Here is a 27,309-nt window from a genome sequence, read left to right as displayed (position 1 = left end):
TAGAAAGACGCGGGAAAACTACATGAGAACCCTTATACGCACCTAACATTGCAGTTAGTCTGTGGTAACGCGTGACGTATAGCTGTACCGTCAGCTTACGTATGCGTACGGAGATTCCCATATGGGAAGCAATCCCACGGCAGCGCATCACTGCATCATATACTAAGTAGCACATAAAGTTTTAAAACGTCTACGATAACGTTGTCGCAGCTTAAACTGCAGCATTTTTGTTTACCACAGCTACCGCCACAACGTCATTGTGATGTTCTGATAAAGTTGTGGCAGCAAAAGTGGGGCAACATTTTTAGGCTTTGAAAACGATGTCACAACCATTTGGCTGCATAACTATCTTGCTGTAAAGACGTTGTCATAGCTATTTGGCTGCGCAACTATTTTGCTGTAAAGACGTTGTTATGGTCATTTGGCTGCGCAATTATTTTGCTGTAAAGACGTTGTCATAACCATTTGGCTGCACAACTATTTTGCCGTAAAGACGTTGTCATAGCCACATTACAGCAATGATAGTAATAAAGATAAACAAACTAATAAACAGATAATGTTTTTATATGTAAATTTATATTCAAGTAAAAGCTAAATTTTAATTTTAAAATTACATAAAAAGATTGAAAAGAGTATTAAAATTATTGGCTTCAAATTCATTGGTATTGAACTTTTGACAACCCGGAACCTTTGTCTTACTAAACTTAGATCAAATTTAAAGATTAAATAATTATTTCAAATTATTACAATTTATAACATACATATAAAATATACTAGAGCGGACGCAAATTCATATAAGTACAGTAATTATAGAACTACACACAGATCCTTAAATAATAATTTTAGAACCGCATAAACGAACGCATGGATCCGTTGACTACCGTTGATATATGCTAAATTTGATATAAAACTGATAGTCACGTTACTCTTGAGTTTCGCTGTGACATATAAATTACAGCTAGATTACAGCTATTTTGTCTATATTTTCTATGCACATGCAACTTACGGTGCATGTGCATGATAAACTTATTCCCACATGGCGCATGGCGCACATATATATACAACGCCGGTTAATGTGATCGACGTGATCGATTTTACAGCCATAATCTAAAAACTGACTACCATTTCGTGTGGTGAAAAGATTAAAAATGTTTATTATCGTAGAAATGATTGAAAATGGCAAAGTTAATTTTGTAATAATACCGTTACTAATGGCCTCGCGGGCCAATCCACCACGCATATTCCGAGGCTCGGCGCCCCTAACCTCCCACACCCGTGTAGCGGTCCCACTGTGGAGACCGTCCCACCACACGCCGAATCGCGTGAGTGAAAGGCCGGCCGCCGGTATATAAGGCGGTCCGACGAGCGTAGCGTTACCAGTTCCCGATCCTGAGTTCTCTCATTAACTTCAGATTCAAAACTACCTCTCGTGTTAAACCAGGCTACCGTGGTTATGCCGGGCTATCTAATTGCTAGGACAGCGCATCCTGACACCCCGCGTTAAACCAGGTCACGGGCTACCCGTGGTAATGTCGGGCTAACCGGTTGATGAGACGGCGCATCCTGATACCCCGCGTTAAACCAGGTCACGTGCTACTCGTGGTTATGCTCGGCTACCCGGTTGATGGGACGGCGCATCTTGATACCCCGCGTTAAATCAGGTCACGGGCTACTCATGTTTATGCCGGGCTACTCGTTTGTTGGGACGGCGCATCCTGCTAGTTCGTAAGATCGTACTGCGTTCTCCGCGTCTAGTTAAATCGCGTAACCGTTTGTCTACTCCGCGACCAGTTAAACCGTAAGACCACTTTGGTCTCCGCATCCTGATGGATTCTAGTACCGCTTTGTATAAGTATATCGCAACCCGTTCGTAAGATTGCTTGTGTATACAGCGACCAGTTAATTTGTAAGACCGCTTTGTGTATATCGCGACCAGCTAACCCTAAGACCGTTTGTACATATACTGCGACCGTAAGATATACCATAAGTTATACCGTAAGACCGTTTTGTCCTCCGCGTCTAGACCGGCCACCAGGCCGAGCATTATAATTGTAGAGTTAATTAACCATATTAAGATCTCCGCCAGCGTTGCGCCCACTCCGCCTTACGCATTGAAAAATAGACAAATCGCCGAAATCCTTTACTTCATCAACTAAATGACAAAGATTATATATATTGCTGCTAATAGAATTAACAGATTACAACACCATAAAAAAGTAACATAAAATGTTGGTATATTTCCTCGGATAGATAATCTTTCAATATAATAGGCTCTAAGCACAAATCAAAGGTTCGATACTCTTTCCAAAATTTTAAACAATCAAGTACTCTAACAACTCATGAATTTCGCTTGGCATTCTACACCGAACAAAATCAGACATCAATTTACATTTGCAAAACATTTAGTTTTCAAGCTTAAGATTCCATATACATAGTTAGTTAATAAATGTTTTATTATACTTAGGTCTAATAAATGTGATGAATCAGATACTGAAATATTTTTTTATCATGTTAATTGGAAGTTTTTCCAAAGGCGTATCCATTTTATAATAATCCGAATTGGTTCTGTTGCGGAAAGTTGCATCAATTCTTCTAGGCATATTTATGCATGGAAAACTAATTCGACATTCTTTATGATAATATTCTCCTGTAGTCGTACACATTAGACACAAATTATAATCATTAAAATTAAAAGTATCTGTAAAAAAGATTATTATCCATAAATATCTAAATATAATTATTTAAAAAAAATTAATGCACACTAAAAATAATTTAAAAATATTAAGTGCACATCATTACTCTAATAATAAATATTTTTATTCATTTTATTTTATTGTCTAACAATAAATAAATCTATGTAACGCGGTCACCTCGCTCGACGCTCGGATCGGTTCGTCGGTGTCCGGATTCGAGAGGAGGGGAGACTCAAGCTTACGAGAACACAGTATAGGTAGAAAAGATAGTTTATTTTAGTTAGAAGTAGATATACATAAAGCAGCGTGCAGGGCCAGGCGATGTCGGTCAGCGTGCGGTAGGCAGAAAGCGGGTGTCAGGCGCGGGGCGATGTGCAGCGGACGTGCAAAGGCGGGCGCGAAGCGGTAAGCGGCGAGAAACGCAAGGCGGCATTCGGCGGTAGCGCAAAGTAGACGCGGCTTAATCTCTACGGCGGTTTTATTTACAGGCGAACTTAAGATTACGGCGCGGTTATAACTAGCAGGCTCTTAGGACTAGCGGGCTTATTTTTAGCGGACTTATCATTAACAGGTCTTATTACTAGCGAACTTATTCCTACGGCGCGGTTAGAACTAACGGACTTATTACTAACAGGCTTAAGACTACGGGGCGATATCTACAGGCGACTTATCACTAGTGTCAGGCTAGGTAGGTAGGTATTGCATAGTCGAGGGTCACGTCAGACCTTGCCTTGGCAACGGAAGTTGGTGCAGCCCGACAGAGCCAAGCACAGGCTTGGCCTCGGATAGAGGTAGGAGCCGGTGCAATCCGGCGGGGTCGAGGACAACCTCGACTCCAGGAACGGTGTAGGCAGGAGCCGGTCCAACCCGGCGGGGTCGAGGGCAACCTCGACTCCAGGTAGAGCGTGTCGGTACAACCCGACGGAGTTGAGTTCAGCCTCAGCCCAAAGAGGTAGTCGGTAGTGGTGAGATCGGTATCAGGAGCAGGTCGGGATAGGATCTGGTCTCGATGTCTCGGCCCGCCGGGCTTATATACCCGGCCGGTAGCCCCCACTGTACGCCGTCGGTCCGGCGGTGGGAATCGGTGCCGCAAGGAGATCCCGTGAGAAAGATAGAGCGTGCCGGTGAGCGAGAGCGCATGCCGAGAGAGATAGCGCATATTGAGAGTGAGACCGCATGCGTGCGGCAAACAAGATGGCGGTAGCGGGACAGGTAGAGCTGGGTGCAATAAGCGAGTCGTGCGGGTGTATATACCTATATATTTGGCAGATACACGGCCTGTAGTAACGGCCCTGCCGTTACATCTATTTTCTATGTAGCTTTTCTATCATCTTTAATAAAAGACCTAGCAGGAGTATCACATATGAAGCATCGAATACGTATATTAATTTTATATCCGTTGACGATAATGCCATTATTTAAAATGGTTAACGATTCTGTTGTGCCTCCGGAGAGGCACGGTAGCTGGGATCGTTTGCCGGAAGGAATTTAGGAATTCGGGCTTCGCTCGAGATCTTCACTAACTATTTAAATAATTCAGACACTTTCCACATGAAATAAATAGATAAATATCAGCTTTATTTGTGGTTTGGCTTATTTACAATGTTCCCGCACTTTCGCTCGCGTCGCGTATCGCGATAGCGGATATCTTGTCGTACGCGTGTCTAGAGTCGAGTTTCGGTCTCGAGACTCACTTCTCGCTTCTTTGTATTTCTGCCGACTGTTAGCGATTTCACACGCGTGGAGGTAATTAGGAATAAAGATTGCCCGTTTGGTAGTTATTGTGACTACCCGCGTAATAGTAATTAATGATTAAGACTGCCCGCGTAATATTAATGGTAAAGACTGCCCGCCGTTCGTTAGCGGTGGGTCTTTTTATTAACTCTCCTTGGCTTCCCAGGAGGGGGTCGTTTAGCGACAAGGCTGTGTATCGTGTCGCTTGATTTTGGCAATATCCGGATGCAAGCTAAGAAGTTCTAAGTAGGACTTCTTTGCTTGCACTTTCGCAATTTCTTTATTCTTTTTTATTTCGCTTTTAAGTAGGACTTCTACGTTGCATTTTCGCAATGTCCTTCTTCCGCTGGCCCTGATTTCCGCGTTTTTGCAATGAAATGATTGCACGGTCGCTCGGGCTTCGCGTTGTCAGCGCTTTGTTCGGTCAACGCTCGTAACGTGATCTGTATTCGCGTTACACGTTGAGCAATCATATAAAATAATATGTATTTAGAATAATATATTTAATAATTCGTGTATAGCCTGTTCGGGCTATAACAATTCATCGACAAAAGGGATTAAAAACTCATTAGGAATTGAAAATTTATTTTCTCCGCAATAAATTCCAATAATCATAGGTTCAATATTCGAATCATGTATCGAAAACAATATTGGCCAGAACTGCATTTTTAAACTACTGTAAATTGGCAATCCATCGACATTAAAATTATGTGCTATGTCCATTGGATTCTCTACATGAGATAAACACTCTTCAAGACAAGTCTTTAGTCCATTGTGTCAATATTGTCCGCTTCCCTTCTTTATAGTAGTTACTATTCTTAGTGTTTTCAATAGCGTCCTCGGATCTCGGGGCATATTTGGTATTTTTGAAAAAATCAAAATATCTAGTAATGCCTTTATTGCATTACGGCATATATTAAATGTCACTGTCAATTCTTTTAGTGTCTCTCGTATGTTGATACTCTCATCCTTCAAATCTTCAAATACATCATCATTGTACAATTACAATTACTTCAACAGTCAAAATTTACATTTCCATGCTTCGATAAATCTTTAAATAAAATAGAGTTCAATGCTCCTGTTGATTCTTTAATATTTTGCGGTAAATTTGATGTTGAGGTGATATATTTTTCATTCAACGTTGTAGCTCTTTCAAAATTAAATTTCATAATATCAGCTTTCTTTATACAATGTTCAATTTTCCTGTAAAATGTACTATTTTTTTGAATTTTTTAAACTTTTATAAGTCAATAAGTAGCGTTTTTTTCATCTTGAAGACTTGTTAACTATTCACTTTCTAATCTCAAAAGTAGCAAAATGTCTGAGGCTAGTTTTGATTTACAACCATTAATACAACTAAAATAGCTGTGGCTAAATTTTGGCTTTTAATATTATTGTCACAGCGACTTCATATCAATTAATGCAGTTAAAATCGCTGCAGCTAATTTTAACTTTTCTGATCGCTATCACAACTTTGCAGCTATTAATATAGCTAAAATAGCTGTAGCTAAATTTTGGCTTTTGTTATTGCTGCCACAGCGACTTCATATCAATTAATGCAATTAAAATCGCTGCGGCTAGTTTTGGTTTTTCTGATTGCTGTCAAAATGATTTTACAGCTATTAATACAACTAAAATAGATGTGGCTGCGCTTTTGACTTTTTATTAGCTGTCACAGCACTATTGCAGTCAAAAGTCCAGCAAAATAATATTTACTGCCAAATAGCTATAATTAAGGCTGGTAGGACGGGATCATCCCGATCGGACACAGACCCGATCGGACACATGTCCGATTGGACACAGACCCAATCGGACACAATTCCGATCGGACACATATGGTTGCAATCGGACACAGGCCCGATGGGACACAGACCCAATTGGACACAATTCCGATCGGACACATATAATTGCAATCGGACAGAAGCCCGACCGGACATAGACCTAATCCGACACAGACCCGATAGGACACAAGCTCAATCGGACACAGTTCCGATCGGACACAGTCCCCATCGCGAAGCTAGGTCCATCCTACAATTATTGTATGGATAAGAAAATGTATGCGTGGACACAGTGGGTTTCGCTCCCCCCCCTTTTTTTAGCCTTAGTAGGGAGGGAAAATGCCTTTACGCATTTCCTGCCCACATTTCAGTGGGCAGAGGTGTGTGGGACTCCCCCCGGGCCTAAACAAACGGCCCGGGGAATACCCACTAAAATCCCCCCGTGGCGCCAGGCTCCTACCTGGCGCTTCCTGGCCCGACGGCAGGCTGTGCTTACGCTCTACAACCACCGCCGGGCCACACATGCGCTTCCCAGCGCCCCTCCTCCGTAACCCTACCTCAGGGCGCGCCCTCTGGCGCTTTCCTCCAACGGGTGATCAGAGGGTGTAGGGGCTATTCCACCTCCATCCTCTGATCACCCCCTTTCCCACCTGCCCCTTGGGCAGTCGAGGGCTCCGGGATGGAACACGCCCCGGAGGGATCGGGCTCCTGCGCCCGGCCCAAGGCTCCCCGAGATACCTCGGGTGGCCTCCCCTTTCCCTTCCCCGCCCGAAGGGAGGGGTTACACCCCCTACCCCCCAAGCGATGCTCGGCGGGGAGCCCGAGTCCCGAACAGATCGGGCAACTCGGGGTCCCCTCGCACCGAGCTGCGAGGTGGCCGGGCTTGCCACACCGGTAGCATAGCCCGGACCGATCCTCCCCTCCCATGCACCGCTGCCTGACGTGGCCGATCGCCAGGCAGCGGAAGCACTGCAGGGGGCGGGCGCGGAGCACCTCCACCTGTGCCCACGTTCACCCCACGCGCACCCTCCCGGCCACCGCCAGCCTCCTGACGAAGGCCGCGGGAGCCCGCACCCACATGGTCCCCGGACCGGACGAGGACCTCCGAATCTCCCCGACTCGGAGATCCCCGCCCCCCAACCCCCCAAGGGCCTCTCGCGCCTCCCCGAAGGTCACCGAGCTGTCCAGCCCTCTAAGTCGCATCTCCGCGAACTTAGTGGGCCGGGCAACCCGGACCCCAGTCCCCTCAAAGACCCCCCTAAGGCTCTCCGCTAGCCTGTCCGCCAGTTCGGCGGATGTGGGAGGCTCCGGGTCCTCCTCGCGGGCCCTGACTGGCCTGGGGATCTCAATCAGGATCCCCCCGTTCATGGCCCCCCGAACACGCGAGTCGGCGATGCCCAGACCCGGGAGGTCTATATGCTCCCGGGCCCTGACCATCGCCGCGTCCACGGACAGCCCCGCACCCTCCAGTGCCGACAGCATGACTGCTGCCGGACCCGGAGGCCGGGGCCTCCGCACCCTCGCCCTTCCCGCTGTGGCGGCCTGAGTGGGTACCGCCCCTCTCCTCCCTCTACCGGCTTCCCAGGCCCCGGGGGAGGGGGTTGGGGTGGGGCGGATCTCCTGCGGGTCCCGCTTCCACCCCCCTTCCTCCGCATCACCTGCGCCCACGTCTCCCCCGCTCGCGCGGGAGGGAGCGCCGCAGGGGGTGCCCGCTGGGCCCGGTCGGGGTTGGCGGGAGGGGCCACAGCCTTCCTCCCCCCCTTCCGGGACTTGCCCTTCTCGGGCTGCTGGGCCTGATCGGAGTCAGCGGGAGGGGCCGCAGCCTTCCTCCCACCCCCCTTCCGGGACTTGGCCTTAAGCGGCCGCTGGGCCGAGAGGGGTTTGGCGGGGGGGGCCTCAGCCACGACCCCACCGCCCCCCCCCCCGGGCCCACCTCCGGTCCCCACTCCGCCCCCCGACCGCTTCAGCGCGGTCAGGAGACGCTCCTCCACATTTCTCAGCCCCTCGGCCAGAAGAGCCTCCACCTGGGTCATGGACAGGGAGCCCGTAGAGCCCCCGGCATCGCCCACCCCCCCGTCACCACCACCATGTCGCCCCCAGAGAGGGCAACGATGGGTGCGGGACTCGGCGAGTCCCTCAGGACTTGCCGCGCCCCCGAACGGAGCGCCCCCCCCCCCGGGACGGAGTCCCCGCGATCCTCCCCCGACGGTCGCGCCTCTCCGCCCTTACCGCCCTCCATCCTCGAAGGACTCTCGGGCTCCCGCGCCCGAGGAACCTTCGCAGGCGGGCTCCTCCTCGTCGGGCGGTGCAAGAGCGGGAGGGTAGTTCCGACTCCGAAGAGTCGTCATCTCCTCCCGCAGCGCCCGAATCTCCTCCTCGCACAAGGTGAGTCTCCTCTTCAGCCACTCGTTGGCTGATTTGAGGAGGCCTACCTGTGCGTCCCCTCCCGAGACCGAAGAAACGGCCCTTCCGAGAAGCTCGGTGCAATACGCCTTGACCTTCACGGCAACAAGGCGCATGCTCCTCTTGTACGTCCCCTTCAGAGTACTGGAGACGGATACCATCCGCTCCAGCTCCTCCAGGGACGCACGAGACCGCTTCTCGATCTCGAGGGTCGTAAGGTCCCTCGCCTGCTCGAGGATCTCTTTCTCGCGGGGAAGGGTCCCCGTCCCCTGCGTCTGAGGAGGCACGTATCCCTCCTGTAGGATACGAGCCTCCTCGAGAGCCCGCAGTTCCCTCTCCTTGGCCTCGGCTAGGCGCTCCATAGCCTTGGCCCGTCCGACATACTCACCCGTAGTGGGTGGTCTGCCCCTTGGCGTCGGCGATGTTCCGCCGATCCTCCTGAGAGAGCCCGGGGACCTCCGCGTCCTGCGTCAGGACCCCCCGGTCGCTCTCCGCGTCGGCAGGGTAGTCAGTCGATTCGCTGTCGGAATCCTTGTCCACCAGGGACGACCGCGACCTCGCCTTCCCCGACGCTACCTTCTTCTTCGCCCTCTTCCTCCGCAGCGTCCTAATCCGCGGTGGCGGTGGCGGCATCCCTTTCGCGCTGGTAGTCGCCGTCGATGGGGAGGGTCGCCTGGACTTTGTCCCTGGAGCCACCCCCACCGACGTCGGGACCTTCCTCGGGCTCGGAGGCATTCACCGACCCTTACGTTCATAGTAAGGGCCGATGAAGTCCTCAAAGCAGGCCTCCGTCTGGTAGGACTCCTCCTCGGTGGTCATACCTACCTCACCCAGATGTTCTGGAAGCCTTTCCAAGAGAACGATGGGCCTCCTCTCCTTCTCCCGGTCGCGTGGTGGTGTCGCTTCCCGAGCCTCGTACCGCTCAGTCACTTCCGCAACATAGCGGTCTAGCGCCCTTTTCCTCTTCCCCGCCTCAACAATCGCCGATTCCTCTGCGTTGCTCGCTGGCAACAGCGCAGACGGCCTGTCGCAAGATGGGGAGCCGGGACAGTACTCCCCACCTGCCGGTCTGAGGTATCCGAACCCCCAGAGTTCATTCTCGTTCTGTTGTCCATTCCCATCTGAAACAAAGAACTGGTTTGATTTCGTGGTTTTCCTTCCCCTAGGACGGTTGGCTCCACCACGCCTAACGAGCCCGTCCTGCCCGGTTTTTTCCAGAGGTGTGCTCCTCCTTTGGCTGGCTCTGAGATCCCTTCCACCTTCTGCACAAGGCAGGAGGCTTCAGGGGAGCCCTCTCACCACGCCAAGGTGGCCAGCCGTCGAGAGGGTCCCCCCCCCTACGGGAGGGCTTCGCTATCAAAAAACTAGACAGATAAGTTTGCGTTGAACCTCGCGGAAAGTTGTAAACTTATGTAGAATCTTACTACGCATTAAAAAGTTTATACGTGCAAGCAGTATGTTCCGCTTCCCCCCTACAGGGAGGCTCTACTTTCGGAAGATGTAACCTAATCCAAACCTTTATATTTCTGATATACTGTGTCCGATCGGGGCTGTGTCCGATCGGGATGGTATCCGATTGGGCCTGTGTCCGATCGGAATTGTGTCCGATTGGGTCTCTGTCCGATCGGACCTGTGGCCGATTGCAACCATATATATTCGATCGGAATTGTGTCCGATTGGGTCTCTGTCCGATCGGACCTGTGGCCGATTGCAACCATATATGTTCGATCGGAATTGTGTCCGATTGGGTCTGTGTCCGAATTAGCCTGTGTCCGACCGGGTCTATGTCCGATCGGGAAATATTGTCGTGTCCGATCGGTAATGTGCGCAATCGGGACGATCCCGACCTCCCACTCACGCGAGTCGGTGCGTGGTGGGGCGGCCCCACGGTGAGGCCGATACACGGATGTGGAAGCTTAGGAGCGCCATAGGCGCCGAGTTTTATAAAATGCGGGCGGCTGGTCGGGCCGCGAGGCTAGTAACGGTATCGTTACATATATTTTTATATTGTATTAACCAGTCAGAGCATAAATGTTAACAATAGAATCTTTCGCTTGCATTTTGACTGATGTCCTTCGTATTAATGTAACACTCGCGAATTAAAACACACATATATGTACATTCACCGAGAAATTATAATCAACAATATTTTATTTTTATTTTTATATAATTATGTACATCTATCATTTATTTTAAAATATGAATAAATTCATACTTTGTTAATTTAAATAAAAGAATTACTCGTTATTAAACCCCACTCACTCCTAGTCGAAAGATGGCACTTGGTCCTGTTACGTCCTGGCGACTCCACGATTCCTTCCTACCGCAATGTTGCGGCAACGATAATCGATCGGTGATAAAAATAAGTCGTTCAGTAAATAGAGCATCTTGCGCCACGTATTTCTTTAAACATTTAGTCACTTATCAATATCAATATCTATGAGGAACCGTGGGAAAGACGCGAGAGACCGGTGACGAAACCGCGCCAGTCGCCTAAAAATAAATAAAAATCAGTAGATATCCTCGAAATAGAATTTTCCAACGGAAGAATAAATTGATATCAAAAAGATAATAAAATTCCCTCTAAGAAAATATCCGACAAACGCAACTAAATCAATAATGATGAAACTCATGTGACGACATATCCAGTAACGATATTAAGACCCTTTCTAATCAGATCACGTGCGCAAGGGAAATCTAATGCTCAACTGATATCGAGATCACCAATCGACGATCACCACGAGTAAAAATTCGAAAAGTAGGAGAAACACCCCGCCTAACGAGGGCACTGGCATAATTTTTAATTCGTTAGAGACTTGGAAGATTCCCACTCTTAGAAATTAGAATACACCCCTAAAAAAGAGATATAAAAAGAGGACCCAAAGGGCCACTCACAGTCTTACTTAGCACCTGCTTACCACTTCATTTACTTAACACTTGTTTTATTCTGTGCGTGCGTCTTCAGTTAACATAAGTCTCATTAAGTGCCGTGGCACCGCGAAAACTACAAAAAAAATTATACCAGTGCACTCATCGCCTGGCTAATCTGGAACCCGGCAATCCGGCACATTAAGAGACTCCACACCTTCACCTACGAAACAAAAAGTAAGTCACATTCGTCCAATTTAATTTACGCTATTAACCCTCGTGAGAGATAACGCATTACGTATATTATATTAACGCTGGTTTTCATAGTGAAAACCAGATCCGGCAGTCCAAGCCAAACAATCATTCGCAGGAGTCGGAGGACTCGAACGTCGGTAAAATGCCGATTCTGCGCTACTCGCAATAACAGTTCAACAACAATATCTGTTAGACCCACTCTTCCCCTCTCGCCTAACTACCCCTCCCCCAGCTACTCCCCAATCTACTTCCCCGAAGTCACCGAACTTCCGCTTTCCCCTCGTTCATTCTCCTCTCTATCTACTGTCCTCCTTAACAATTCACCCTCAACTTCCCCGCACCTTTCAGAGTCGGAATTCGACCAAGCGATAGAAGAGTTTTGCAACGAATTGCCCGACCTGGAAGCCGACTCATCTTACCAAGATTAACCAAACCTAAAAATTCCCCCTTCTCTCTTTCTCCCTCCTTCATACCGCATCCTCTTTCTCACTCTCACACATACACATACATGTTTTAATTTTTTTTTATTATTAAACCTACATTGTATTAACCAGTCAGAACCTAAAATTTAACGGTAGAGACTTTCCCTCGTCATTCTGACTGATGCCCTCCGTACCATTGTAACACCCGCGGAGCGATAAGCTCAACCACACACAATCACTCACACTCACACGATAATGTAAGCACTTCCTACATATATATTATATATCATGTATTCTAACTTTTGTTTTTATAATGAATAAAATTATATTTTTTTTCATTAATTAAACATTTCTTAACCCCTCTCTCGATCCCAGTACGAAGATCGCACTAGGTCCCATCCCGCGTAAAAGGGATTAAATTCCCTGACCGAAAAGGGACCACCGAACGAACGTCTGAATAAGCAGCGTAATAGCGATCCGAACGGTCGTTTACCTGCTTTGCGGACCTATCAGTTCGTTCGACCCGATTCCGAACGCCACGAGACGTTTAACTTCGGGAAAATAAAAGATAGTTGTTGCGCCCTTCCGTCGACTCATCCTTCCTCGAGTCTGGACGTAACAGTCCCATCCCGCGTAAAAGAGATTCAATTCTTTTACCGAAAAGGGACCACCGAACAAACGTCTGAATAACTAGTGTAATAGCGACTCAGTCGTTTACCTGCTTTTCAGACCTGTCAGTTCGTTCAACACGATTCCAAACGCCACAAGACGTTTAATTTCGGGATAATAAAAAGATAGTTATTGCGCCTTTCCGTCGACTCATTCTTTCTCGAATCTGGACGTAACATATAAAAAAAATTTTTATTGAAGGATGCTAAGTTCACATAGGTAGATCGATCTTCTGGTGGCTTTGATAACGAGGATACTTCGTGACGAAAAAGTCGGAGTGCTCTTGTAAACGGGATTTACGCGATAATCGTGAAATGCGCGAATATCTCGAAAACCATCCGATGGTGGAAACGTCTCTGCTTGATTATGTTGTGCCTTTAGCCGCTAAGGGAGAGGTCTTTTGGGATTTGTACGCCCAAAGGATTAGAATCCACGCTTGAAATAAGACACTCCCGGACGTTAGGTATAATTTAGTATATTTTGCAAGATTTAATACACTTTCACTTATTCGCGATTATAATAGTCGGGCGCGATACGTACGGTACTTCGATAATATTGAGCGAGCGAGTAGTCTGCGAGTCGTCTCGCGAGGTGCATCTCGCGCTTATTATATCTCTTAATTAATTAGGTCGTTGATTGGGGAGGAGTGTGGTGTCCCTGACCGGAGCATGTCTCGTGCTCCGCTTGTCAGTCTGTCTCGTCAGCTGCTTACTCAACTTCCGAGAACTTGACCGTGACTTCCTTCTCTTTAGTCACGTATCTTACTTTTATTTTATTAATATTCTTTTATTACTTTACTCTTTCCTAATTTTCCTTGATCTCTTTTCTAATTTTAATGCTTTGCTTTACTCAGCTCTTTCTTACACTTTTCTGTGTCACTTTATTGTTTTATTCTTTAATATATTAAGAAATTAGTCGGGTTACGACAATTATCACGATGCATTTTTCAGCGGACGCACGGAAAATATCGTTATGAGATTACGGGTACGGAGAAAATACGATATGTGGATGTGTATTCTTTGTACCTATATGTATTGAAGATGGGCGCTTTTCCAGTCGGTCATTCGGATATTTATTCCAGCGAGGAATGTTTCGCATTAATCGGAAGAGAGGAATCCAAATTATAATTTTGATATGTTCGAAGGCCTCATATGGTGCAGAGTACTCCCACCACGCGATCTATTTTATCGATTCCCATATCGCGTGCAGGGAAAATTGCTTTTTGTCGCAGTTGCTGCGAAACATTTCCGCAGACAACCTGTACACATGACAATGCTCGTAAATGCGAATTCAAGGATACGTGTCCTGCGAATTACGCACAGCGAAAAGGGTTATCTCGTGACGGTTGTGAGATTTGTTAATACAAAGTTAGCTATTTCGATCATTCTGAATGAAGAAAGGGCGGGGGATTTAAGGCAAGAGGCACGAACAGCATTCATCTTTTATGTGGCAGCGGCACTGTCGTATTTGTGTAGGGCATTTACACACTCTCTCAGCCCGACAAATAATTATTAGAAAACAACATTTGCGGATCTGAAAAAATATGCAAGTTACGAGTGACCGAATCGGGAATCGAACCCGTCTTTTGTTTTCCAGACAACTGTTCTTACCACTGATCTATTCAAACCTCACACCTTATGCCACTTTTAACACAATTTTTATACGACTCCATAGCGATGTTGCGAATCTCGCTTGATATTACTGCTTTAAATTTCGCCATTTTGTGGTATAACTTAAAATACAAAATATACATGCTTTACGGTATGGCGTATGTTACCTCAGATAAACTTGAAAATACGATAAAATTTTTAAATTATATCGGTTTGTCATTTAGTTATTCATTGATTAATCGTTTACTTAGGCATCGTTATAGAAAACGGAAAAACTAGAATGAATATTGCCTGTCGATGACTAATTAAATGACTAAATACTTAACCCAGTGCTGGGATTTACTTGCACATTTTGGCCTGATTTGGTGGCTCACGCCTATTGTCCCCCACTCATCGCTCGTGCGTTAGCAACGAGTCGCCATATACGCGTAACTAAGGAGCACGACGCTTTATCTCAGGAACGTCAGTATATAAGAATGCCCAAATATAATAATGAGACAATACTTTTCTATAATTAAAAGTTTTTCTTCTATATTTTATATCAATAAAATATAAAAATTGAAAAAAAACTTCTAATTTTAAGAATGTTCGCGGTGCATTTAGAAAAGTATTGTCTTATTATTATATTTGGGCATTTTTACATATAATTCCTGAGATGAAGCGTCCGGCTCCTTACGCATATCTGGCGACTCGTTGCTAACGCACGAGCGGTGAGTGGGGGACAATAGGCGTGAGCCACCGAATCAGGCCGAAATGTACAAGTAAATCCCAGCACTGACTTATCCAATGACTAAAAATAAATAATTAAATAAGTAACCATTGACAAATTCGAAAGTTTTAAATTTCTCCGGTTATTTAGCTACACACACACATACAAATTTCATTTTGTCGTTAATCGTTTTCCTATTGTTATAGATATTGTTATAGAAAAGGATAAAATTAGAGGAAATGTTGCTTGTCGGTGATTAATTAAATATCTAACTAATGAATAATCAAATAATTAATCGATGACAAACTCGAAAAATTTTTAATTTATCCAGTTATTTAACAACGCACAAATTTTGCTCTCCACTTTTGTTTAGATTCCGAGGTGATATTTTTTGCGAGAAATCGGAATCCGTATTCATTCGAGTTCAATTGTTCGAAGTCTTAATTTCGTCTGCGATAGAAGAATTCTTCATTGTTATACTATTTTATTGTTGTGACTATTTTTCACTCGAAAAGTGTTGACAATAGCTGCCCCGAAGGAAGTAACCAATTTTGTAAAATTTAGACACGTTTGTGATATTAACAAAATAGACATCGAGACCAACAACAACAATAGAAGAAACGGACAGTGTTGTTTATTGCTATCAACAACGTACGGATGTCATAATACAGTTTACACTAAGAAGACGCATGTGAAATTGCAAGCGATAAAGCGAGAGCTGCTTCGTGCTGATTGTAAAATAAACAGGCAATTTTGTCGATAGAATTTATTTCGACATCGAAGCATGGAAACAGTTTCAAACTTGTATGAAACACATGAGCTTGTACTTGAACGAGAATAAAAAAATTAGACCAAGACAGATTGTTATTAACAATATTTATATCGGTTTCACCACCGCTTACGGGACGCAAGCTATAATATAACAGCAGCATACAAGGAAAATGTTGATTATACTGAAGGTAATGGCGTGGCGGAAGAGCAGGCGCAGCCATTAACGAAAAAACAAAAAACTTATGGTGTCTCTATCGTGATGTAGAAGACTACTTTTCTCGGATTGGAAAATATTGTAAGCTCGATTCTATTGTCGACACCGTCAACGTATGCGCTAAATATTTAATTAGCGAAATAGAATTGAAACTTCTCATGTCTTACGTAGATTGCGAAATTAGTTAAAGGCAATTATCAAGAAATTAGACTTAATATGCAAACACAAATAAATAACTTAACATTTTTAGATGTATATTTTAATATTGTATTTGAAAAATTATTTTCACTTCGATTCAATAAAATGGTCCGTACAATTTTGCTAAAACGCAAATCTTAATTTTATGAAAAACAAAATTGTCAATAAACGAAATTATTATCAATAAAATGAAATTTGTTGTACCATTAAAAAAAAAACTGCTAGTATACAATTTTAAAACACAAATCTCAATTGTATGAAAAAAATAAAATTGTTATCAATAAATATGAAATTGTTTCCGTCTTAAAAGAAACAACAGAGTATTTTACTTTACCTTACCTTAATATTACCTTCATCCTTTAGAGCGAGCATAGGATATTGCGACGTAAAAATTAATATTGAATGATAGCCGAGTGTTAAATGGGCACCTTATTTCTAGCATAAGGCCTGATATACACTATCGGTCCATTCACGTTCTGCTCACAGTCCGCTCACGGTCCGATCAAATATTCTTTCTTTATTTATATACAATATATATAATATACGTATCCACACTATAGATCAACTAACTATAGATCACTAACGCTCAAGTTTCGATCCAGTTTAGTAGTATACCATAGGGTATGTTCTGGCTCACATTTTTTCCTGCACCTAAATTAACTAAAAAATACCAAAATCACCAATAAAAGCAACAAAATATTGGAAAAAACCTTCGAAATATTAACAGAAATCCTAAATTCTAATAGTATTAAACTCTGAATCAAGACCAATTATAATACAATGACTAAGCATTCTGTGGACTAAGTGTCTGAAAGACTAAGCGTCCTACGGACTAAACCTTTCAGGTGCCTTTCTGGCGCGTCGAAGCGCAAGCGTCCATAGGACGCTCGGATCATATGTCACTCAGTAGTTACTTATGTTTAACTGTTATCTTCGTATGGCTCAGGGAGATAACACATGCCTAGTAATCTTGAGATTGTCAGTTCGAATCCCCCCGATCCAAGATTTTATTTACTAAGTGCGGCCGAAAGAGAGAGAGAGAGAGAGAGAGAGAGAGAGAGAGAGAGAGAGAGAGAGAGAGAGAGACTTGGTAAATAATATGGCATGTAAAAAAAAATGAACGGCGTTGTGTGTGTGTGTCCTGGCGCCAGGAATAGGAATAGGCAAACCTCCGGTTCTTTAACAAACCTTCGGTTCTTGAATGCATCCTTCGGACTAAGTCTTTCAGACGTGAAGTGTTTGACAAGAGCTATACAATTCTCTCTGTCACATCTAGGGAACTAGATGCGAATTAGAAAAGATTGTATACCTCAGGGGCCCATATAAAAGTTAAAGTTAACTGGAACTAAAAAGAAAAAGTCACTTGACGGTATGTACTCAAATAAAAAAAAACCAGCGCTGGCGAGCACATACCGTCAGGTGATTTTCCTCACAGAGGTTTTTGCGTCCTTCGGACTTAGTCTTTCAGACGCACCCTTCGACAATGTCCTAGCAGGTCCCTGGCACAGTGTTAATTCACTTGTAAACCTGCTTAAGATATTCAATTAATATTCTTTTCATTTTCATTCATGTAAGTCAATCATTACGCTCACATTAAAAAAAATTTACATAATAAATGGAGAGGAAATGTTCCACATGTCAAATTAATAAACCACATTGTGGTTTACAATCTTGTTAAATCATATAATTTAAAATATGGAATCAGTTACACTTGCTATGAATTTAAAAAACTTCAAAATGAAAAAATTATTTGTGATGTATGCTTTTAAGAAGTTCCAAAACGATACATGACTAGACATTTTAAACTAAGATGGCATATCAAATTAAATAAATATATTAATAAATAATTACAACAAAATGATGAATTACATTCAGAACCTTCAATTTTACAAGAATAAATTTAAGAATGTTAAGAATGTTAACTTTAAAAATTATGTTGATAAAAATTTTCTCTAATAAATGGAGCCATCAAGTAGTAACGAATTTCCTTTTAATGAAGATATTTTTTCTCAATCAAGAAGAAGGAAAGAGGGGATTATAAATAAATCAAAAGAGTTTAAAGAATTGCCAAACAATTATTGTGATGAAGAAGAAGAAGTAAAAGTTGTTAGAGCTAAAAGTGTGTGGAATAACATGCTGGTTGATTATACATTCTACTCAGATATAAATAGTTATGATTTAAGTATATTTCTTGTAAATTAAATAGACAATATTTTTCCATAGGTGCGGAGCAATATCATCCATATATAATTAGTTTCAATTTTAAAGCAACATTACAAAAGTCAATTATGAAGAATGTCATTCATAAACATAAGCTGAATAGTTTCTGTTTTGATACAATAGACGAAACAATTAATAAATAATGGGAGTGTTGCACAGTTAATAAATGAATTTAACAACCTTATAGTTAAATATGCAAGAAGATATTATGAACTTAAAAAAATAAACAAACCAATATCAATGACGAAAGAGGGTATTGACAATTTCAGAAAAGCTAAAAATGTCATATTTGTAATGATAAATTCAGGTCAAGCGTCTTAAAGACTAAGTCCGAAGGACATCCTTCATTTTCTGACGAGGAAAGCAAAGTGAGAGATCATGATCATTACACAGGGCGTTATCGTGGAGCAGCTCATGACAGCTGCAACTTAAAACTAAGATTACCAAATTTTGTACCAATATTATTCCATAATTTGAAATATGATTCTAAATTATTTTTAAGATGGATTTTGAAATTACAATAGGAGATAAATACGCATGGAAAAATAAAAAAGCGCTAAATATAATGCCAAACACAAAAGAAAATTACGTTATAATTTCTATAAAAAACGTAGTTGATCAATATGAACAACAGTATGACATATCAATATGTAAAGAATGCAATAAAAAATATAAGAATGAAATTATTGAAACCTGTAAAGAATGCAATTCGAAAACTAACATTAAAAAGAAAGGAGATATTAATAATATACATATAGAGGTGAGATTCATTGATATATTTAGATTTATGAACAAAAGTCTAGATTCATTAATTGAAAACTTACTCGATGTAAATGATTGTTTTTGTTCACGCTGCAAATCTGTTCAAAAAATAACAAATATGAAGCTACTTCCTATAAACGAACACGGTGTACTTAAAATGATTGGGAGATATAAAAAGTATAATGGAAATGTATTTAAGCCAGTTGATTATTCTTAAAACTATGTTAAAGAGATTTAAAAAAGAAGATTTACATTTAGTTCTACAAAAAAAAATTTATATGTATGAATGGATGGACTCTTATGCTAAAATGTATGAGTTATATTTGCCTAGCAAAAGTAAAGAATGGTATTCAACTTTAAATGATGAAAATATGAGCCCTTCTAAACTTAAATTTGCGCATAAAGCATTTAGACATTTTAAATGTAAAACTAAAAAAGAATATCATAATTTATACTTAAAATTAGATACTGTTTTATTACATGATGTTTTTGACAATTTCAGAGAAAAATGTTATAAAGAATATGGACTTGATCCGGTATATTATATTGTATATCTGCCCCACATTTTGCTAATGATGCTTCATTAAAATACATTGGATAAACATTAGAATTATTATCAGATAGAGAAATGTACGAAACGTTTGAAGCTGGAATAAGAGGCGGAATATCAATGATTCCACATAGATATGCATTAGCCAATAATAGTTACTTTTATGATAATAAAATTGGAAAGACTGTAAAACTATCCAAAGAAAAAGCAATTGAAAAAGGTATATATAACAGTAAAAAACATGTAAGCTATATTTTGTACTTAGATGCTAATAATCTTTATGGATATGCGCTTAGTCAACCTCTTCCTATAGGAGGATTTAAATATGAAGATGTAAATGATTTCACTATTAAGAACTTGCCCTATGATGGAGAATATGGATATACAATACATTTCTCGTTGATTTGGATATTGGAATTACATTGGAATTACATGATAAATTTAAAAATTATCCAATGTTACCCGAACATTATTCACCTAGTTATGATGAATTATCCGAATATCAAAAAGAATTGATATCTAAAGGAATTGGTAAAATACCTATAGTATTTAACAAAGTTAGTAAAATACCGAATGGTACTAAACTTATGTGCACGTTAAAATCAAAGAATAATTATTTAATTGATTATAGAATGTTACAAGAATGCCTTAATCAAGGAATAATCTTAAAAGATATAAAAAATATCATTTAGGCAAAAAGCGTGACTAAAGTCCTACATTGATTTAAACACAAAACTTAGACAAGAAGCTAAAAATGATTTTGAAAAGGACTTTTTTAAACTCATGAATAATTCGGTATATGGAAAACAAATGAAAAACGTGAGAAGATGTCAAGTGGACTTGTTTTATTTATATAAAAATTTTTCAAGGTGTAAAAATTATGATGATAGACAAATAATAGATGATGATAAAGTGCTTGTGTATCGAAAAAAGAAAGAAATAACATTGAATAAACCTATATATGAGGGATTTGTTTTTTTAGAGTTATCAAAGTTATTGATATATAAGTTTTATTATAATTTTTTGAAGAAGAATTATGTTTGAGATTGAGCGTCTCCAACGGGAGCGCTCGAAAATTGGCGCGTTAGCGGACATCTCGCGCGGCGCACGGCCCGCCGTGAATCAAATCACGCGCAAACAGCGGCGCTCAGCAAATCGCGCCAGGCCCATGGCATTGTTCTTGCCGTTCAAAGCGGGCCACGCAGCGGTCACCCGAGAGAGCCGAGATTAATAACAAATGCAAATAACATGTTCTAATTTTCCGAATCATCGCAAACAACAACCGGCGCGATCTTTTTGAGACAAACACGTCGAATATTCTGGAAGCAGCAAAAGGACGGTTGTATATAAGCTCTCTCGGGGAACCGCCGGGCGCACTCGATCGTGAACTATATCCGTGACAGTGTGTTATTATGTCGTCTAAACTCTCGTGATAGAAAAGTCGCTCGCTTTTCCAGTTCGTACCCGCGCTTACGAAACGCGAAGTTTTCAATAGTGATAAAAGAGATTTCTCGTCGCTCGCGATTAATCTCTCGCAATCAAAACGCGCTGCTTGTTCCGTCGCTTGCGGAATCGCGCCGTTTACACCGTCGCTCGCGGTATTCAAGATACATCCGCCGCTCGCGGAAGGTATCTTTGCGCGTCCGGTGCAAACGCGATCTCGCAGGACTTCGCTCGCCCACGTCCACTTCTTTCTCGCACAAATTATGGTGAAAAAGTTAAATTGTTAGGAACTGATACTGACTCTTTTATTATTTATGTAGAAACGGACGATCTGTACATGGATGTAAAAAACAATATACAATACTTTGATACGAGTGGTCATAAAATTGATTGGATGCCACAAGTAAATAAAAAAGTAATCGGTTTATTCAAAGATGAATATCTTGGGATACCTTTAAGAGAATGGGTTGGATTAAGATCTAAAATGTATGCTTTTAGATACGATGAAACTGAAACAAAGTTTTGTAAAGAATCTACAAAGTTTATTAAAAAAATGAAAGAGAACAAAGTATGTAAAGGAATAAAAAGATCAAATATAAAAAAAATGAAATTTGATATGTACAAAAACTGTTTGTTTGAAGGTATGAACACAACTGAAACTGTATACAATATTACATCAAAAGAATTGAAACTTTACACTGTTAAAACAAATAAAATAGCATTATCGGCTTACGATGATAAAGTATATTTAAATAATAATATAGAAACGTCTCCTTTTGGTTATAAAAAACCTGCGATTCTTGAATAAATATCTCATGTGAAAGGACCGATATTTAGATTTATTGCAAATAAATTACCTGCTTATATCAAACTTATTTTCGAAGGAGAGGGCCTGAACTTAACTCAAGTCAAGCGTCTGAAAGACGCCTGAAAGGTACCTAAAAGGTTTAGTCCGAAGGACGCTTACGAAGTGATTAGATCCTTCTTATTTATCCATTGGTTATGTGTATTATCAAAGCCTAGCCATTTAACATAAACTTTATTTCCTTTTCTTTTTAATATTTTTTCAACTAAATAGATATTAGATAGAATTTTAGTTTTTTGTAGTTCTTGTTCATAAAAAGTTCTTTTAATCTCTTCACCTTTCATATCTTTAATATGATAATATAGAGGTATGTTTTTAAAAACTTTATCTATTATAAATATTTCTGTTGACCAATTAAGTGTACCATATATCCTTTTTCAAACATATGCTTTAATTTATTAATCCTAACATAATTACCAACTTTGAATCGCATCCTTCGGACTAAACCTTTCGGGCGTGTCTTCAGGTGTCTTTCAAGTGCATCCTTCGGACTTAGCATCCCTCGGACTAAGCATCCTTCGGACGCTATAGTTCTATGCTTTCTATTATTATAAGTATTCAACAAATTTGGTAATATATCAACCCATTTGTAATTACCTTGTATACTGAATTGTTTCCACATTAATTCTTTGAGTGATCTATTAAATCTTTCAACAATTGCAGCTTTTTAATATGAAACTGGAATTTGCCCATAGATGGCCCTAGCTGTCAGTTGTCAGCTGTCAGATGTAGTTACCGTCAAACCGCGTCATTGGCGCCATTTTTTTGTTTTGACATCTGATAAAGATTTTCAACTCACAACAATACAAGTTTCATATAATAGCATAGTTTTTAATAGCGTTGAACATGTCGAATTTTATGCCTGGAAACTACGATTTGCGGACAGCATTGATTTTCTGTTACCATTTGAAGAAAACTGCTGCAGAATCGCATCGAATGCTTGTCGAAGTTTACGGTGAGCGATTTTGACGTGAGAAACGAAGAACGTGGAAGACCACCAAAAAAGTTTGAAGACAGCGAATTGCAAACATTGTTGGATGAGGATAACGCTCAAACGCAACAACAATTCGCGAATCAATTAAACGTGACACAAGAAGCCGTCTCCATACGTTTGAAAGCCATGGGAAAGATCCAGAAGATGGGAAACTGGGTTCCACATGAACTGAACGAAAGACAGCAGGAAAACCGAAAAACCACTTGCAAAATGTTGCTTGCCAGGTACAAAAGAAAGTCATTTCTCCATCAAATTGTGACTGGCGATAAAAAGTGGATATATTTTGAGAATCCTAAGCGTAAAAGAGCATGGGTAACTCCAGGCGAACCATCGACTTCGACTGCAAGGCCAAATCGCTATGAACGGAAGACAATGGTCTGTGTTTGGTGGGATCAGAAGGGTGTGAGCTAAACCTGCTGCTAAAACCTGGCGAAACCATTAATACTGAACGCTACCGACAACAAATGATCGATTTGAATCAAGCTTCGCGTGAAAAACGACCAGAATATCAAAAAAGGCAACACAAAGTGATTTTACTTCATGATAATGCACCATCACACACAGCAAAACCGGTCAAGGAAACGATTGAGGCGTTTAGTAGGGAAATACTTTCGCATGCGGCTTACTCACCAGACTTGACTCCATCCGATTACTACTTATTTGCATCGATGGGACACACACTTGCTGAGCAGCACTTCACTTCTTACGAAAATGTACGAAAATGGCTCGATGACTGGTTTGCCTCAAAGGAGCAACAGTTTTTTTGGCGTGGCATCCACAAATTGTCAGAGAGATGGGAAAAATGTATAGCTAGCAATGGGCAATATTTCGAATAAAATATTTTTTATCATTTTTATACAATAAACGTGTATTTTCTATACAAAAATTCCGGTTTCATATTTATACACCTGGTATATGTCGAATAATGATTAATTTCATTTTGTTTCATGAGTTTTTGAAAATCTTTATTATAAAATTTTTTTCCATTATCTGTTTGTAGATTTTTAGGTGATTTATGATGTGAAGATAGGCTTTTAAAACAAATACTCATTGCCTTGGATACGCTTTCTCCGGTTTTATTTTTAACTAGAATTGTTCAAGCAAATTTTGAAAAAGTATCAATAACTGTTAATAAATATTTATATTGTTTATTAATTTTGGATATTCCCTTTTTAAGTTACCCGAATCCATTTCAACAAGATCAGCCTGCCAAAGATCATCGACTTCTAATGTAATAGTAGATCTTCTTAGATAATTTCTCCTTGCCGGTTTGTATAATTCATCAATAATATCGTTTTTACTAACTGTCATTTATTACAGAATAACCATTTAGCTTCATTTGTTTTAAATACTTTTTACGTGGAAAGTATTTCAAATTTTTGATAAAATCTTTTTCACGTAAGTGAATTTCTTCTTCAGATATTTGTCGAGTCTCAAATAAATGTGATAACTCACAATAAAAATTAAATGACAATTTATATTCTTCAATCCTATCCATTAATTTTAATGATGTTTTGAATTCATTATCCAATATTTCAATTATAACAGATATAGCACTTATTGCAAATAATGGCAATACCTGAACAGCAATACCTGATAAACTTGATGCCGCAAATATTGCTTTACTAAGTGATATACAGATTTTACATTTAAAAAAATACTTATAACTTTTTTGATAAACATACATTCGTTTTTTAAAATACTCTTTTATTTATTATTAATAAATGTCCAAACATCGCCTAAAAATGAAACATTTTAATTTTATAGATAAATATAAAAGGGGTGGTGCATTCTTTCCAGATGTAGTACGTGGTATAATTTTAGGTGAATCGGGTAGTGGAGAAACATTTTTATCTACTAACTTTGTTGCAAATAAATGGCTACCATATAAGCAATTATATGTTTATAGTCCATCTATAGACCAATCTACTTATATAGGATTAGAGAAAGAGTTAGAAAAAAATAAATATGATATTGATTATTTGTTTGAGGGTAATTAAGAAAAAATTTTACCAGTAGAAAAACGTACATCAAATAGTTTAGTAATTTTTGATGATGGAATGTTGAAAGATCAAAGTAAAATAATAAGATATTATTGTGAAGGAAGACATAAAAATATTAGTATTCTCGGATTATATCATAAATACACTAAAATAAACCCTATAATTAGAAAAAATTCAAATCTATGGTTTATTTTTAATGAGTTTAGAGATAATCTCAGAAAAATACATGAAGAATTGGCTTCTGAATTAACTTATGAAGAGTTTTGTAAGTTATGTAAAAAGGCATGGTCAGAATCGTATGGATTTTTGGGAATTGGTAAAACAAAAAATGATAAATATTTCTTTCAAAAAAATAATGAATTATTATTATTATACAATAAATGGGGAGAAATTTACGTAATGTATCAGACAAAAGACAACTGTTAAATACTGATTCAGACGCTTCGCCATCGTCGTCAGATACAGAACCGTTAAATACAGACTGTACACATAAAATGTTAAATACAGACTATACTTATAAGATACCGCTTAACATGAAAACGGGTTTTAATTTTGGAAATAGATCATTTAAAAGCACATATGAAATAATGGGTACAACTCCACAAGAACTGGCTGAAATAGAAAAGCTGCAAAATGAATTTAAAAAAACATTTTAAAATGCAAGAAATTTAAATGCTAAAAAAAGTATAGATTTAAAAGAAAAAAACAAACCAATAACTTCTAGACTGGATGAAATGAATAAAGAAATTAACATATTGATTAATAAACTGGAATCGAGTCTAAAATCAAAGGATACCACAGATGTACAACCTTATCAAGATACTAAACTTGAAAAAATATTAAAAATTCTTAAAGGTTATACAGAGACTGACGAAGTGACAAGACTAGATAATGATGAAGTGATGAGATCAGATAGTGATGAAGTATTTGAAGAAACCTTCGAGCCATTCACTTAAAAAATCAACTTTTCCAGTAGCGCCAAGAATTAAAGAAGGAGGTCCTTTATGAAATAAATATAAAAACCATCTTTATGATGAAAAGTTTGGATTCTGGCGTAAGAGACAATGATGATAGGTTAATGATAGGGAATAAAGTTGTAAGAATAACCCAAAATGATAATCTTGTTTTTTATGATGATAATAATATAAAAATAGTAACTCAACTTGGACTTCCGTTTCCGATGGGCGAGAGAGAGTATTGTAGAAAGCGTGCAGTGCAAAAGGCAGAGAAAGTGAGGAGACAGGGAAGTAAGTGAGAGAGTGAGAGGTGTGCACGCGAAGAGTGAGGTGAGGGGAAAGTGGAGAAGTAAGGGTGGAAGTACGGGAGAAGGTGATAGAAGTAGGGAGGCGAAAAAGATAGAGTAGAGCAGAGTAGGGTTAGGTAGAGAGAGAGAGAGAGAGAGGGTCACGTGGTAGAAGAGTTGAAGAACCGGGAGCGTGAAATAGGTAGAGTGGCGTCAGCCGGTAGAGCGGAGAGAAAGAAATACAGGAGTTAGGAAAAGAGGCGAGCGCAGGGATAAAGGCAGAGGCGAAAGAGGTGGGGGAATAAGCACGGGCAATAGAGAAGGTAGAGAGGCGACAGGAATAGAGGAACAGATCAGAAAGATTAATAAGGAAAAAGAGATGGAGGAGAAGACAAAAAAGGAATTATTGAAGACGGGGGAGGTGAGAAGGGGGAGCACGGGGAGTTTAGATGAGATGTGGAAAAGAAAAAGGGAAGTGATAGAGAGGCAGGGGGGAAAGGGAGCGAAGATATAGGGGAGGGTAGGATAGGGAAAAGGGTGAGGGGATTGGCAGGGGGGGGAGTAGGAGAGATGAAATGGTGGAGGGAAATGAAGGAGGAATGGAAAAAGGAATTAAAAGAAGGGTTAAAGGAGGTGAAGGAGGAAATGAGGAAAGAAATGCAGAAAGATAGGGAGATGATAAGGGATGTGCTAAGGGGGTACATGAAAGACCTAAGAGAGGAGATAGAGGGAATAGTGAGAAGACAGATGGAGGAATTGGGATAGAGAGAGAGGGTGGTGAGAGAAGAAATGAGGGGAAAGGTGGAGGCGCTAGAGAAAGAAAGGCGAGAGATGAAACTTAGAGAAGGGGAGAGAGGGGAAAAGGGGGAGGGAAGAGGAGGAGAATTAGAGGGGAGAATTAAAGG

Source organism: Polyergus mexicanus, unplaced genomic scaffold (assembly GCF_030449975.1).
Source record: "Polyergus mexicanus isolate NDT 795.1 unplaced genomic scaffold, iyPolMexi1.0 SCAF_20, whole genome shotgun sequence".
In the NCBI taxonomy this organism is placed as follows: domain Eukaryota; kingdom Metazoa; phylum Arthropoda; class Insecta; order Hymenoptera; family Formicidae; genus Polyergus; species Polyergus mexicanus.
Note: the sequence above shows the minus strand (reverse complement) of the source record.